The sequence below is a fragment of the Anolis carolinensis genome, chromosome 4 (genome assembly GCF_035594765.1).
Source record: "Anolis carolinensis isolate JA03-04 chromosome 4, rAnoCar3.1.pri, whole genome shotgun sequence".
Classification (NCBI taxonomy): Eukaryota; Metazoa; Chordata; class Lepidosauria; order Squamata; family Dactyloidae; genus Anolis; species Anolis carolinensis.
Window position 1 is genome coordinate 207,795,021 of NC_085844.1, and position 17,331 is coordinate 207,812,351.

Below are 17,331 nucleotides of genomic sequence, written 5' to 3' on the forward strand. Positions count from 1 at the left end.
CATACCTGTCATAAGATATACTACTGCTGGCATCATAAACTGGACACAGATGGAACTGGACAATTTGGACAGAAAAACAAGAAAACTCATGACCATCCATCATTCCCTGCACCCCCGCAGCGATGTTGACCGGCTATATCTGCCTAGAAGATCAGGGGGCAGAGGACTCTTACAAGTCAAACAAGCAGTCAAAGAAGAAGAACATGCCCTGGCAGAATATGTAAAGCAAAGAAAAGAACCTGCTTTGATTGAAGTCAAAAATCAGAAACTCCTCAAAGCACAGCAGACAAAAAACCAGTACAAGAAAACCACACTACAAACTAGAGCTGACATCTGGCACAACAAAACATTGCATGGAAAGTTCCTTGACAAAATTGAAGGAAAAGCTGATAAGGAGAAGACCTGGCTCTGGCTCACAAATGGGACCCTGAAGAAGGAGACAGAAGGCCTGATCCTTGCAGCCCAGGAGCAAGCCATCAGAACAAATGCAATTAAGGCCAAGATCGAAAAATCAGCTGATGACCCAAAATGCAGACTGTGCAAGGAAACCGATGAAACCATTGATCATATCCTCAGCTGCTGTAAGAAAATTGCACAGACAGACTACAAACAGAGGCACAACTATGTGGCCCAAATGATTCATTGGAACTTATGCCTCAAGTACCACCTGCCAGCAGCAAAGAACTGGTGGGATCACAAACCTGCAAAAGTATTGGAAAATGAGCACGCAAAGATACTGTGGGACTTCCGAATCCAGACTGACAAAGTTCTGGAACACAATACACCAGACATCACAGTTGTGGAAAAGAACAAGGTTTGGATCATTGATGTTGCCATCCCAGGTGACAGTCGCATTGACGAAAAACAACAGGAAAAACTCAGCCGCTATCAGGACCTCAAGATTGAACTGCAAAGACTCTGGCAGAAACCAGTGCAGGTGGTCCCGGTGGTGATGGGCACACTGGGTGCCGTGCCGAAAGATCTCAGCTGGCATTTGGAAACAATAGACATTGACAAAATCACGATCTGCCAACTGCAAAAAGCCACCCTGCTGGGATCTGCACGCATCATCCGAAAATACATCACACAGTCCTAGACACTTGGAAAGTGTTCGACTTGTGATTTTGTGAAACGAAACCCAGCATATCTATCTTGTTTGCTGTGTCATACAACGTCGTTGTGTCAATAATAATAATAACAACAACAACAACAACAACAACAACAACAACAACATACAGTCCTAAGGTTTGGAGCGACCCCTAAGGATCATCCAGATCAACTTCCTTCTACCATGCAGGAGGACACAATCCAAACACTCCTGACAGATGGACATCCAGCCTCTACATAATAATGATGATGATGATGATGATGATGATGATGATGATGATGATGAAGATGATGATAATAATAATAATGATGATGATGATGATGATGATGGCATAGACTCCAAGAGTTTGGAGAGACCCCTAAGGGCCATCCAGCCCAACCCTTTCTACTATGCAGCAGGACACAATCCAAGCATTCACAACACATGGACAACGTATAAATACTATACAATACTACACAGGGACATAGACCCCCCTCTATCCTCACCACTTTCACAGTACACAAACAACCAAATGCATACTAAACATAAAGACAACCATACAACACACATTCAATACCACCACTACCTCAACAATTTCTTACCAACACCACCAGACAATGCCACAGCAACGCGTGGCCAGGCACAGCTAGTACAGTATATAATCATAGCTGCGAGACTATTCTATGCACAGAAATGGAAATTTGCAACTATTCCATCACAAAAAGATTGGTTGGTGAACTTGTGCGATCTGGCAGAAATGGATACATTGATGACTTAAAGCAGGGGTCCTCAAACTTTTAAAGTGGAGGGCCGGTTCATGGTCCCTCAGATTGTTGAGGGGCCAAATTATCATTTGAAAAAAAAATGAACAAATTCCTGTGCACACTGCACATGTCTTATTTGTGGTACAAAACCCCCAACAACAATCATTTATTTATTTGTTTCTTTGTTTGCTAAATTTATACTCCACTCTCTCTCACCCCAAAGGGGACTCAGAGCGGCTTACGTACTTACATAAGTTGTACGTACATACAATATATTATATTATTAGCATAGCACAAAATATTAGCATTATATATTACTGTATTGTACTATACCACTGTACCATATTATTATTAGTAATATTACATTTAATATATAATATATTATACAATATTATTACATTGTATTAATATTATTATTAGCCACCCTGAGTCCCCTACTGGGTGGGAAGGGCGGGGTAGAAATACTGTAATGAATAAATATTATATTGTATTACATTATAATATTATTATCAATATTATATGTATACACAATATATTATATTATTACCATAGCACAATATTAGTAAATGAATGAACAATACAATATTTAAAAATAAAAACAATTTTAACCAATATAAACCTATCAGGATTTCAATGGGAAGTGTGGGCCTGCTTCTGTCCAATGAGATAGTCAAGTTAAGTAGGATTGTTGTTGTTGTGTGCCTTCAAGTCATTTCAGACTTTTGGCAAGCCTAAGTCTAAAACTGAGGGCAGGGGCCGGGTAAATGACCTTGAAGGGCCGCATCCGGCCCCCGGGCCTTAGTTTGGGGACCCCTGACTTAAAGGGAACAAAAACTATTGTAACACTAAGTGAGATTTGTTACCAATAATTGTATTTTTGAGAAACCACTGAGGAAAATTATCAGTATTAGGCCTTGTAGAATAGATGTTAATGAATATGTAGAAATATAAAGCTAGAGGAAGTAGGATAAGTGATCAGTTGCAACCATCATCTGGGTAGTTGAAAGCCATATGTTTTCTCTTTCCCTGATTCGTTTCTGTTATTCTTGTATTTTTATTTTCTGTAATGCAGTATAGTGATTTACAGTTGTAATTTTACTACTTCATTTATGTAATATCTCCTTATATGTTTTTTATATTATTAAGAAGTCTGGGTTGATTTAACTAATATGTATATTTTAATAAATATTTGATGTCCAAATATAGGCAGCAGTCAGCCACAGAGGCTCAAAACCCAAAACAAAACAAAATCCTCAACAAAATCCTCTCGTGGTTTTCATCTAAATCTTTCAATATAGGCAATATTACAGTCTATACTGGAACACCAAGATGCGAATATTCTTTAGTTCTGAAAGAGGGAGGAGAAAATACTTTTTCATGTGTCAAAATTTTAGCTCTCCTTGACAGCAATCATATCATCTCCCTAACAAAGAGAAGGTACTTGGCAGTTTTGTCAGGGCTATTATTAAAAAGTCCATGGCTTTGGCCATGTATGCCTTAGGCAATTTATATTAATAGAAAACTCATTCGCCCAAATGTGATAGAAAACTCATAACAATATAAACTATTATACTGAGTTTCATACTGGACAATACATATTCTCACTGTCTTTTTTGCTTATGTATGTATATGCCTCTTTCCCTTTTTCTATACACTCCTTGACTCTTGATTCTAACAATCAATGTCCCATTTCTTAAGCATCAACTAGTACTGAAATAAGGCTGTTGAAGCTGAAATAAGGTTTATTAAACTGCAACAGGGTTTGTTACTCTGCTAATACAGCATATAAAAAAGGCATGAAAACCAATGGCTGACTATTATGGCTATTATGGCTAGCTCTCTCTTTAACTTAAATAATCTCAGCCATTTTACTGCACGACATCTATTCTCAATAGAGATTCATATTACCTAGGTCTGCTCATAAACCTGAGTTCTACAATTCTTTTGAAAAATGCCAGTTCAAATGGGCACAGTGGGGTACAGGAATTCTCAGTTAGGGATTGTGCATGCTGTATGCTTAACTTTGGAAGGAATTCAACTGAAAATGCCCACACAGGCAAATTCACATTTTGAAAAAAGTATTCTGCTAGACAGATTTTTTTGAAATGACACAGGAGTGATTTTCAACAAGGACTTGTGAACTTTGCATTGCAAGGCTAGGCTTATTTATATATTACAGAAACAAGGACTTGTGTTAAATAAAGCACTTCTATAGAGAATATCACAGCATCCTGTATACATTGCTAACCTTCAGCAATGGATAGAGCTGATCATCACTGGCTACCAGGGTGAGATTATGTGCCTCATATACATATTTATGAGTGTGTATATGGTAGCCAAAACTAGGTGGTGGTGTGCATGCACTCATCTCTGCATATCATTCTGTGCCATATCAGAATATTTCAGAATTGTCAACAATGGCTAGTCACCTTTTAAATATGTTGTGGAGGACCTTCCCCGTTTAATAGAAATTCTGTTTTTCCACAAAACCAGAAGTGGACTATCAGAAGGTTTAGATTTCCTGATTTCTCACATTCTACTTATTTGTCAGAACTACAAACCCAGTTACTAGTATCAAGTATCATCAGGGCTGGCTCAAGCTATAAGCCATGTAAGCATTTGCATGTGGTGCAATTCTGCTAGGGGCGCCCAGGGAGGGTTGCGAGGGCGCCTCCTTCTTGCCTTAGCCTGGAAGGGAAGGGGGAAGAGCTGCCTCATTGACTGGCAGCCCCTGCCTGTCTATCATTCAGGCAGCTCCGCCCCCTTCCCTTCCTGGCTCCCCACTCCTTCTTGCCTCAGCCTGGAAGGGAAGGGGGAGGAGCTGCCTGAATGACTGGCAGCCCCTGGCTGTCCATCATTCAGGCAGCTCCGCCCCCTTCCCTTCCCGGCTCCGTCCCGGCTCTGCCCCCAGGAAGGGGCACACACATACACACAGAGGCTCAGTTCCCTCTCCCTCTTTCTCTCCCTCCTTTTTGTGGTGCTCCGGTGGGTGTGCACTTGTGCTTGCGCTCTTGCCTGTGCCTCTCTGCCTCTCTCTTTCCATCCGTTTGGTGCCTCTTCAGACCCACATGTTGCTCGCTCTCATTCTTTCCTCTTCTCTTTCTCTCTCTTCCCTCCCCTCTCCTACCTCCCCAACCCCATCCCAGTTTCCACCAGCACCCATTTTTACCCCCTTCCCCCCCTTTTTTTGCTCCCAAACTCTGTCTCCCCCAAGCCCTGAAAAAATGCCTGCCAGTGAAGTGAGGAGAGAGCACTGGGCCTGTATATAAGAAGCGAGTAGTTGCAATGGCTTGGAAAAGAAAGGAAGAAATGAGAGGAGGAGGAGGAGGAGGAAAAATGCTGCATGCTTTCTTTGCTGCTTTTTTTTTTGCTGCTGCATCTTTGCTCTGGGGCAGAGGAAACCCCACACCCACAGCCCCACCCATTTGCAAAGGAGTCCTCCCCCTTTCCTTGCTCATGCCCACTACCCCCACCTCTGCTTTCCTCGCCCCATTACTGCCCCCCTTCCCTGCATCTCATTGCTGGGCGCTTGGGCTGCATGCAACATCTCGGCTTCTGCTCCACTTTATCTTTGTTCAAGGGGTGTGTGTCCAGGTTAGGGCAACGAGGTAGATAGATATATTTCAAATAAGAATCAGCAGCACCAATTATTATTATGTATGCCAGAACCCAATTGACAGACCCAGTCTTTTGAACCTGAACAAGTCCATTTGTATTTTAGAATGTTTTTATGAATGTCGATGTAAATTAATAATTTTTAATCTGATTTATGTGTACTGTATAATTTTTATATGTGTGTTTATTGTAAGCCGCCCTGAGTCCCCTCTCGGGTGAGAAGGTCGGGTTATAAATGTTGTAATAAATAAATAATAAATAATAAATATATACATGTCTTTTGTATGATGTCAAAAATATATATGTGATACTATATATCTATATCATCACATACTATATATACTATGGGAGGAGAAGCTTCAGTCAGAATTTGTAAGTAATCTTTTATCTATTCTATTCACCTCTACCTTCTACCTTTTATTTTTCAGTGATTGGTTTGGGGGAGGCGCCAAAATACTATTTGCTTACACTTGAAAATCACCTAGGGCCGACCCTGAGTATCATGTTGATCATAAAGCTGGAAGAGACAATAAAGACCATCCAGTCCAACTCCTTGCCATTCAGGAACACACAATTAAAGCAGTTCCAACTTACTGCTATCCAGTCTCTGTTTAAAAATCCCCGAAGGAGAATCCAGCATATTCAGAGAGAATGTATTTTGATATCAAACAACTCTTGCCACCAGGAAGTTCTTCCCCTTTTTTTCCAATTGGATCCATTGCTTTGTGACTTAGTCTCTGGAGCAGTATAAAATAAGCTTGCTCTGTCTTGAATGTGACTTCCTTTCAAATGTTTAAACATGCTTGTCATATCATCTCTTCACCTTCTCTACTCCAAGCTAAACATACCTAGCTCTAAGGTGTTCCTCACAGCATGATGTCCATGGAGACACTTTTACAAAGGATAGTCAAATCTTTAAAATGCCCCTATTAGAATTAAGCTCAAGCTTTTTATTGCCTCCCCTGCACCCCATGGGTGGGGATGACAGAATTGTCCTGATTGCAGAACCTTCCTCTCTCCACAATGAATTGCAGACTCTGCTTGGCAGATTTATCTCCTAGCACAACTGTTCTAGGAAAGTCTACTTTTGAGAAGTCATCAGAAGCAAATCCCCTTAATTTGATTTTAAAAAATCTAACATGGTTTCTTATTTTTTCTACCTTGTAATGCTATATGGGGCAGAAAAGGAATCACAAAAATTGGATGCAAGAGATTACTGAAATGCATACAAAGACACAGTGATGACATACTGGTTGCAGCAAAGTTGGCTGTTCAAAAGGCATTGTGCCATGTGTGCAATTAACCTAATTGGTTATAAATAAATATAAGAAGATCATTCCTTATCAGTGTGTATGCATTACTGTTTTCACACATCGCCTGGAAGACACATGACTCCACTGCCTTTTGAAGTGGCTGTGGTACAAAATGAGAAAAGGAAAAGGATACAGATACATCATGTGATAAAGGTAATGTTCCACCGTGAAACATCATCCATGCCCTAAAATATATATACACACACATTTACATTTACAATACAGTGACAGAATTAAAACTCTGAAATTATTGACTAACTTTAGCATTGATCAAGTTTATTTTTTTTTAATTCTCTTCTTTTGGGTCCCATGTCACCAAAGGCTTTGCCATAAAGGAACCTAGAAAAAAGAAGATACTTAATGCATGGTATTATATTACCTTTGATTTGTACAATGCCTTGAAAATCAATTTGTCATTGCATAAAATTTGTTTAAAAACAATTAATACAGATGGTGGTGAATTGTCCTTGGATTAAGTTATCCAAAAGGGGATTAATTTTCTTATTTATACATTTAGCACAGTTATTTTTTTAAAAGGGAGGTGCTAACAGCTTTGTTGATTCAGGATGGTAAATCCACACTGGATTTATAGGAGCTTCTCCAGATTTAATGGGTTGATCAAAGGTCTATCCAAGTTATTTTTTGCTATAAAATGAGAGTCAGTATAGTGTAATGGTCTGAATGTTTGAACTCAAATCCCTACTTAGCCCTGGAAACCCACTGGGTGCCCTTGCACAAGACACAGAGGGCTCAAAAGAAGGCAAAGGCAACCCCACTCTGAACAAATCTTGCCAAGAAAACCCCATGATATGTTCACCTTAGGGTGGCACTGGCTATAAGTCAGAAACACTTGAAGGCACACAACATCAACACCACCAACATCTATACAATAACGCATGCTCTTTGAGAAGTATTTTATTAAGAAGTTGCTTTTGGTTTAGCAATTATTTCTTAATGTGTTTTTAATGTATTAGAGAAAATAGATATTTTATCGACAAGACTTTGTCGTCAGATTGATAAAACTGGCCTTTTAAAGACCCAGTTCTGCAATAGACAATACTATTTCCTGATATACCCCAACTGAAACACTCTTTAGCTTCTGACACAGTCTGCAAATATTTTATGCTTTTTGCTCTGTAAGTTAGTTGAAGTGTTTTATGGCTGCAAGAAAATGAACCACAATGTGGGGTTAAAACAAATAATCTTTTGATTAATCCCACAATGTTTCTAATACTTCATTTCAAATATGTACGCATGAATTTTCCCCAAAGTCTTAATGTTTAGCTACATCAATGTGTTCAACGGCTCTCTCAGAAAAACAAAAGTAACTAGAAAATTTTGTCCTGTACTAATATATTCCAGAACTGGTTGGTATAAAGAAAGTCAGATGTATAAATGGATGTTGAGACGAATGGACAGAGACCGACAGACAGAAAATCTAATGAAAGGAAGGTCTTGTTAGAGGCAAAGAAGAACTCATATATATCTGTGTAGCCTAAAAGCATTGCCCATCCACTCTCTCTCTCCATATGCAAAAATTAGGAACCTACTGCCTATTTTAATAAATGTATGTTGTCACTATTTCTTACTATGGAATTGATAGCCATTCAAAAATAAATTCCACTGTATATGGACTGAAGTCTGTGGAGGACCCGAGATGTTTTGTTACCTGAAACAAAAGATAAAACAGCAACTCAACTTTGTTACATGTACAAAAACTGACAAGAATCACATATGTACTACTTATAAGCCCTGGGATTATAAAATAATATAAAAATGTTTATTTCATTCTTGTAAACCAAACATAGTAAGTGTCGATGCTTTCTTTATATTAACAGATTAGGAGAGTTTTAGCAGATTTTTCTATAATTTGTGGATTTGCAAAATGTTTTTGGGATTGCGCAATATCTATTTATTTATTTATTTATTTATTTATTTATTTATTTATTTATTTATATCATTTTTATCCCGCCCTTCTCACCCGAAGGGACTCAGGGCGGCATACACAATTGGTAATAATTGGTAAGCATAGCAATGAATAAAATCCAATTACAACACTTAAAAATATAAAAATATAAAAATATAAAACATATAGTTAAAGTCCATTCATCCACTATCCTCGTACTGTGGCCATAAGTCAGGCCGGGTCGTCTTTATCATTTAATCATCGAAAGCCTGGGCACATAGCCAAGTTTTCAGGGCTTTTCTAAAACTCAGAAGGTTGGGGCTTGCTGTATATCTCTGGGGAGGGTGTTCCACAGCCAGGGAGCCACCACCAAAAAGGCCCTGTCGCTTGTTCCCTCCAGCCGTGCTTGCGAGGTAGGCGGGTCTGAGAGCAGGGCCTCACCAGATGACCTTAGGGATCTTCCTGGCTCATAGGAGGAGATAAGTTTGGACAAGTAAATTGGGCCAGAACCGTTTAGGACTTTATAGGTCTAAACCAGCACTTTGAATTGGGCTCGGTAGCATATCGGCAGCCAGTGGAGCTGGCTTAGTAGGGGGGTGGTACGCTCCCTATAAGCCGCCCCAGTTATTAATCTGGCTGCCGCTCGTTGTACTAGTTGAAGCTTCCGGGCCGTCTTCAAAGGCAACCCCACGTAGAGAGCAAGTAGAGAGTAGTCCAAACGGGATGTAACCAGAGTGTGGACCACCGTGGCCAAGTCAGACTTCCCAAGGAACGGGCGCAGCTGGTGCACAAGTCTCAGAAAATCAGTATCTACAAAGAATGCCTGGAGTTGCGTGGCCATCACACGTTCCACGACCTTGCCCAAAAAGGGGAGATTGGTAATAGGCGAATAGTTATCGAATTGAGTGGGGTCTAGTGATGGCTTTTTCAACAGTGGTTTGATTACATCCTATTTGAGGCTCGCTGGAAATATGCCTTCCCGAAGAGAGGCATTCACCACCACCTTCACCCACTCGGCCAATCCCCCTCTGTGTTCTCTCACCAGCCAGGATGGGCAGGGGTCTAGGATGCATGTGATAGCCCTCACCTCTCCAAGCACCTTGTCCACGTCCTCAGGCTGAACCAATTGAAATTGATCCATCAAAATAGGACAAGCAAGTGCTCCTGCTACACTCTCGGAGACTGCCGTTAATATGGTGTCAAAGCCAGAATGGATCAAAGTGACTTTGTCCTCAAAGAACTGAGCAAATGCTTCACAGAGGGCTGCCAAGTTGTCATGGATCCCGTCTTGAGGGACGGGATATAACAAATCTCTGACAAGTCAGAACAGCTCCGCTGGATGGTTCTTTGCGGACGCAATATTAGCTGCAAAGAAAACGTTCTTTGCAGCATCTATTGCCACGGCATATGCCCTAAGGTAGGAACATAGCCGTGTTCGGTTTGGCTCGCTCGGCTTTGAACACCACATGCCCTCTAGTCCCCTCTTCTTTTGCTTCATCGCTGCCATCTCCTCAGTGAACCAAGGAGATGGTTTAGCTCGGGTACTCGAGAGGGGACGTTCCTGAGCGATCGTGTCTATTGCCCTAGCTGCCTCTTTATTCCAGAGAGTGACCAGAGCATCAACAGGGTCACCAGCCGAGGTGGTGGGAAACTCCCCAAGAGCCATCAGGAATCCCCCCGGATCCATAAACCTCCTGGGGCGGACCATCTTAATCGGTCCTCCACCCCTGCGGAGGTTGGGGGACACAGTGAGCCTAAACCTGATCAGGTAATGGTCAGTCCATGGCAATGGAGCGATGGTAAGCTCCTCCACACTGCCACCTTCCTCCATCCCTGGCAGAAAACCAAGTCAAGTGTGTGCCCCACTCTGTGGGTAGGGACCGATACTAATTGGGACAGCCCCATGGTTGCCATGGCGGCCATGAAGTCCTGAGCCACACCAGAGGGAGTGGCCTCGCCATGGACATTGAAGTCCCCCAGCACAATAAGCCGTTGGGACTTTAAAGCCAAGCAGGAGACCACCCCAGATAGCTCAGGTAGGGAGACTGTAGTGCAGCGGGGTGGTCGGTACACTAGCAGAATCCCTAAACTGTCCCAGCCCTCTATCCTCATATGAGCATACTCAAACAAGGTTGACTGCGGGATGGGGCACCTGGTCAGGGAGATGGACTCCTTATAGACCACTGCAACCCCTCCTCTCCTCCCTCCAGATCTCAGTTGGTACTGTCCTGGTGGACAAAGCTGGGTGTGGTTAACTCCCCAGCCTCATCCAACCAGGTCTCCGTTATGCACGGCAGGTCTGCCCGCTCATCCAGGATGAGGTCCTGGATGATTGCAGCTTTTCTGTTGACAGATCTGGCATTCAGCCCAGGGTCTGCCAACCTGGGCATCCAAATTTACTATGTCAGAAGGCTGTTTTAAATCTACAAGCACTCTATTTCCCACCCTAGGCCGAATTAAATTATGCTTCCCTTTCCCATATCTCCCCCTCCCCTGGATAACTTGGATGGGGGGCCCCCGGCTGCTAAATGCACACCCTCTCCCTACATGGTCTACCATAATGGTAGACTCACTTCCATACGTGAGGATCTTATTACCACTGCTTCCTCCTCCTACCTCCTTTGAGGTTCTAATTGGAAACAGTAGTGTACTCAGCGTAAAGTGCTAAGATGTAAATTTCTTTACCCCAACCCTGATAAAAGTGCTCCAGTGCTTCAGTGTTGTTTGTATTGTTATCTGTGGATGGTAATTGCACTGGCCCAATAGCCTCTAACCACTGCCCTCCCTTCCCACCCTCCTATTAGCCCTCCCTGACCCTTAATTAATACCCTAGCTACTAGCACACCTTGGTCACTACAGACGTTAACTGTGGTCATAACCACCGCAATGACAAAGTGATATAGTGATTTTTGTGTTTGCCTGACCATTTTCTAGACAGTTTTCTCAGGCTGGATCCAAACTGATTTAAATCCCAGGATCTGATCCCAGATTTTCTGCTTTGAACTGGATTATATGAGTCTACACTGAGATATAATCTGGGATAAGCAGATAATCTGGGATCAGATCTTGGGATCTAAGGCAGTGTAGATACAACTCAATCTGTGTTCCAATACCAAAGTAGACCCACAAAGGAGAATTTATTAACAGTAATGCTTGAGTAAGTACCAGCAACACCACAAGTCTTCTCTAGTTGCATCTATCTTTGAACTATCATAAATATTAGTCTTACAATGTGGATGCCCCATTAATTTGGCACCCATAGCACACTAGACATGAATTAAGATACCCACTCTATCATGGAATGTCAAACTGTTGTTTTTCCTCCAAAAATGCAATTTGGAGCAATTGACATTATTGATAAGCCTTAACCAACTTCCTAAATTGGCTATGTTTAAACACTCACTATGTAATGTAGGCTCCAGTTATTCCCCCTGTGTGATGGATTTAAGGTCTAATGAAAAATGCTCAGTTATTAATGCCCTCCATTTGGCTTCTATAAGTGAACGGTATTTCTCACAGCTGTTTATACCTCAGTAGAGTCTCATGCAACCTTTCCCCTGAATCCCAGGAGCCTAACTGTTAGAACTGCCTTCAGTAAGGAGCATTCAAATCAATGGCTTCTTTAATTTTATTTTTAAAGTTCACAAACTATGAGAAAAGCAGATGGGAGTTGAAAAGGAAATTAGAAATGACAAAGGAAGTTGGAAGGCATATTTTATTCAGAATGAATTAATTAGAATATCCGAGGACATCCTATTAAAGCTTGTGTGTGTGTCTCCTGCTGACTGTTGGTGAACCCATGAATTTCATACTGTCTTCTTAGGCAAAAAATACTCAGATTACCAAGCCAAAAAAAAGAGAGGAGTGACGGGAGAAGCTATGTATTTTCTTGTAAATATATAAATATTATGAGTCATTCCCAAAATGATGTGCCTCTAGTTTACATTAAACCAGAGGAGATGATAGACAACCATACTGACTGAGTACAGTCAGTTTAGTCAGTGCTTAGACCATAGGTCTTTCATATATAGGACAATCAAATAAATACATAAAAACTAGATTATTAAATACAATATGACTACCTGGTACAGTTTTCTATATTGTCGGATACTGATCTCCAGGGTCTCAGACTTTCCTAGTTATTCCTGGACGTGAACTTATAAACTTTTGTATGCAAAGGACATACCAGTGTTCTACAATATGAATGAATGAAACTATTTATAGCTCGCCCTATCTCCCCAAGGGGACTCAGGGAGGCTTACAACAAAATATACACAGTGGCAAACATTCAGTGCCAACACTAATATATAAACAAATCATAAAAACTCAACAAAATGGTAAAACAACTTAAATCAAACTAGACATGGTACAATCCACATAGCTACGAACATATTGGATCTTTAAAATCTCATTAAAAAGCTCTAAAATTCGGCTAAAATTATTGAATACCACCCAAAACAGTGTTATTTTTTCCCTTAAAAACAAGTCTTGCCATTGCAAATAAATTAAATAAATACAGTTTTGATATGTTTTCACAATTTCCTGAGAAAAAGGCCTTTTCCTTTGAAGTTTCAAGTCTGCTGCTTATGTGTTTTGTTGATTTTAACTGTTTTATTTTCTTTATTCAGGTTGCAAGCAAAAGACAGAGTGGGACATCAAAGAGTGTAGTGAGTATTATTGTTAATTGTCATCAAGGTGACTTCAATTTTTATTGCCCTATGAATGGAAGACTTGCAAGTCATTCTATCCTCAGCGGCTCTTGCAGTCTCTAGGCCATGACTTCCTTGGTTGAGTTTATTTTTTTTAATTATCTTTGCTGTGTCATACAATGTAATACTTTATTTTTAACCTCTAGGGACCAGTACCAACTGCTGTCAAAAATGATTTGCTACCAGAAGGACTGAGTCAAAATTACAAAAATGTAGTATTATTTTTAATAGAGTACTTCTTCCAAAGCAGGATTTGGGGAGCTGTAGTCCCAGAAAGTAACACTTTCAAGTTCTGTATTTAGTACTGTATTTAGGAACTGACACTGAGGAGTGGATGGATTGATTTTACAAACTCAAAATGTGAAACCATATGCTGTGTTTTAATATTCTTTCTTCTTTCTTGCCAATGTTATTTGGCAAACTGTGCAGGAAGAGGTAAGATCTTGGAATTTTTCTTCTCATTTAACACTTGATGGGATGCTCTTCAAATACTTTGTCACTTCCATATGTAACCCCTTTTAAGTGATATTAATGCTAATTTGGCTTCCAATTAAGCTAAAGCTTTTATCATTATACTTTGTCAGCTCCCTGGAAAATGCCCCAGTAAATTAACCAGCTCAATTAGGCCATCTCCCATGGAAGTGGCTAAACTGGACAGAGTCTGTATACCAAGATCTAGGAGCCAACTTCCAATAAAGGAGAGCAAACACAATCTGGTCATAGTAATATACAATCAGTCCCCAAGTTATGAACAAGATAGGTTCTGTGGATTTATTTTGAAGTTGAATTTGTATGGAAGTCAGAACAGGTACATTTTCTAATTGTAACTCAAGCCAAAAATGTATATATTTTTTAGCTTTGGATAGCATAGGAAAGGGTTAACACCCCTGTGGTGTTTGTTTTTGCTGTCTGTGCCCCTGTTCAGAAGATTTTACCTTGTTTTCTGTCTCTGTGATAATTGGATTATGAAAAATTTGGCTTGTAGTGGAAACAAGGATTGGTGATAAAGCTTCAGTGGAGACACCTTTTTCCCAAGATAACTCTTTCAGGAGTGAATTTCCCTTCTGTGGGGTGGATTTCTCTCACTTCCTGTTGTCTCACCCCCATTCTTAACTAGGAGTCATAAGTTGGATGTTTGTAACTCAGGGACTGCCTGTATCTGGTTTACTTAACATTTTGACCATGTCAAACATGTCTTACTAATTGTTCACACTTTGCTCCCATCATAGGGAGTGCCGTTGAATTACTATATAGTAATAATCATTGCAAGTATCCAATGATCACCTTACCTACATATGTGAAGATAGGGGGTGGGGACAGAAATAATTATATAAAAGGAAGACTTGCTGATAGGGGAGAAAAATAACCTTAATCTGAGAACTCATGACGAGATTAAAAAAACTATAAAGAAGTAACATGGCTCCAATATTTGCAAATTAGAGAACATTATAATATTGACAAGAAGCTGGGCTTTTGTGAAAAAGAAGATTTCTGGGACATCATATTATAAAGAGAAATGAATAATGAAAATTAATAATAAACTGCTAGATTGGGCCACTGAAACGGAGGTAATAAAAAACGCAATGATAAAGTGGGCTAGGAATATAGGGAGACCTATACAGATGAAAGAATGGGAAGAGATTTGGTTAAGAAGATTGAAATTTACTTATGCAATGGATTTAAAAGAAAATTGGTTGAAAATGCTCCATCGATGGTATCTCAAACCTAAAACATTAAGTTTGATGTACAAACAGACTGATGATAAATGTTAGAAGTACAAGACGAAAGAAGGAACATATTAGCACTGTTGGTGGACTTGTGACAAGACAATGACCTACTGGAAAATAATCCATAAGGAGTGCCAGAAAATATTACAAGTGGACTACAAAATGAAATCAGAAATTTACCTATTGGGTATGTTTGAGACAGGATCTTTTGTTGACCTTAACAAAGATAAACTACTTACTTTTCTTACGACAGCCGCAATGATATTTTTTACTAAAATGTGGAAATTAGAAAAGATACCAGATAAAGAACTTTGGCTAAATAAAGTAATGGAGATAAAGGTCATGGACAGTCTAACATATTTATTAAAAAAGAACATAGGCAGAGGTTGCAATTATGTGCTAATGATGAACATTTAATTGCTAACATGTATAGCATGCTATTAAAATGGGAAATGGCAGATGAGCAAGTTAAAGAATGCAAGACAAATTGGGCATAAAATGTTGGGCATAATATAAAGTTGGACTAACAGGAGAAAACGTGGACAAAGGGGTTAAAATTCACATTATGTTATAATTTGAAAGATATATTTTATAAAATGATGTATCAATGGTATATTACTCCCAAAAAACTTTCTATGATGTATAAAAAGATTTCCAGCACTTACTGGAAATGTAAACAGCAAGTGGTGTCTTTCTACCATATGTGGTGGAAATACTGGATTCTCGTACATAAGGTTTCCCAAAACAATGTGTGTGTGTGTGTGGGGGGGGGGAATCCATTTAAAACCCGAGACTTTTCTACTTGGTCTGACTGATATAAATGAGGAAATGGAAGAACAGAGCAGCACCAACAACAGCACAGAGGATTAGATGCTAAAAATGATGTCATTGGCCAAGTTTGACATATTAACCTGTTTATTAAAAGTGGAGACATTGGATTTTTTTAAAAAAAGACTGGAAATCTTTTGTTCACTTTTTGCACAAGGAAGAGAAGGACTTGGCAACACTGAGTTTTGAAGAACACTTTAAGGGTTTTTTTTTCCCTTTGGGAAAGGAGTCAACATTTGAAGGCCTAGAGGGTGAAGCTTATGTTGTTTTCTTTTGGCCAGGTGAGGATAAATCGGAGGTCATCTACTTTTTATTTTCCTTTTCTTTTTGTTTTGCTTTTCTTCTTCTTTTTGTGGCATTTTTTGCGTTTCTACTCTATATTTCTTTTCTTGGTTCACTTTTTTGATTTTTACTATAATATTTAAAACATCAGCATCAGAAAGCACCAATCAGGGTAGCGAAGATAGAGATTTATCCCTCTCTAAGAGCAGCTAGTGAGAGTGCCAATGAATGGTTGAATCTGCAAAGAGGAGGACTGACGGATACTTTTAGTAAGTAAATCTCTGTGCTGAGCTGGGTGGGGCAGCAGGTTAAACTGCTGAGCTGCTGAACTTACTGACCAAAAAGTCACCGGTTCGAATCCAGGGAGCCGAGTGAGCTCCTGCTATTAGTCCCAGCTTCTGCCAACCTAGCAGTTCGAAAACATGCAAATGTGAGTATATCAGTAGGTACGGTTCTGGTGGGAAGGTAATGGTGCTCCATGCAGTCATGGCGACCACATGACCTTGGAGGTGTCTACGGATGATGTCGGCTCTTCGGCCTAGAAATGAAGATGAGCACCAACCCCCAAGGTCGGACACGACGAGTCTTAATGTCAGGCGAAAACTTTTACCTTTACCTATGTATGTATTTGCTATTTTTCAGTGACATTTCAGCAGCTACAACTATGGTCTGAGCATTTATGGTTGCCACATGACCTCTTTTTATAGAGAACAGTTCTGCTCTTGAAGTATCATCTGTTTTAAGGGGTATCTAATTCAAAAAATAATGATGATGCTGGGAAAATGGAAGGAAAAGGAAGAATGGCTGACCAAGGGCAAGATGGAGGGATGATATCCTCAAAGTGACTGTCTTGACCTTGAAGGAGCTGGGGATGGCGATGGCCAACAGGGAGCTCTGGCATGGGCTGGTTCATGAGGTCACGAAAAATCAGAAGAGACTGAACGAATAAACAACAAGTTCAAAAAATAGACCAGAAGAAGGCGGCGCTGAGGTCTTTAAGATATTTCCGTTAACTGACAGTAACAGGACAATAGTACCAAGAGCAGACAGACAGGTCACCTGGCTACAGTGTTCATTATTACATTCAGATACATAGTTTC

General features: G+C 40.2%; 1 long non-coding RNA gene across 1 annotated transcript in view; it reads right to left on the reverse strand.

Annotated features, from left to right (window-relative positions):
- Window positions 1-7,038: 7,038 nt before the first annotated feature.
- Window positions 7,039-17,331, reverse strand: part of LOC134298437 (uncharacterized) — a 43,269-nt gene continuing 32,976 nt past the window's right edge. Inside the window, exons 3-4 of the long non-coding RNA XR_010005527.1 lie at window positions 8,369-8,448; window positions 7,039-7,118 (exon numbers count right to left, since the gene is read on the reverse strand). This is a non-coding gene — a long non-coding RNA (uncharacterized LOC134298437). The remainder of the gene's footprint in view (window positions 7,119-8,368; window positions 8,449-17,331) is intronic.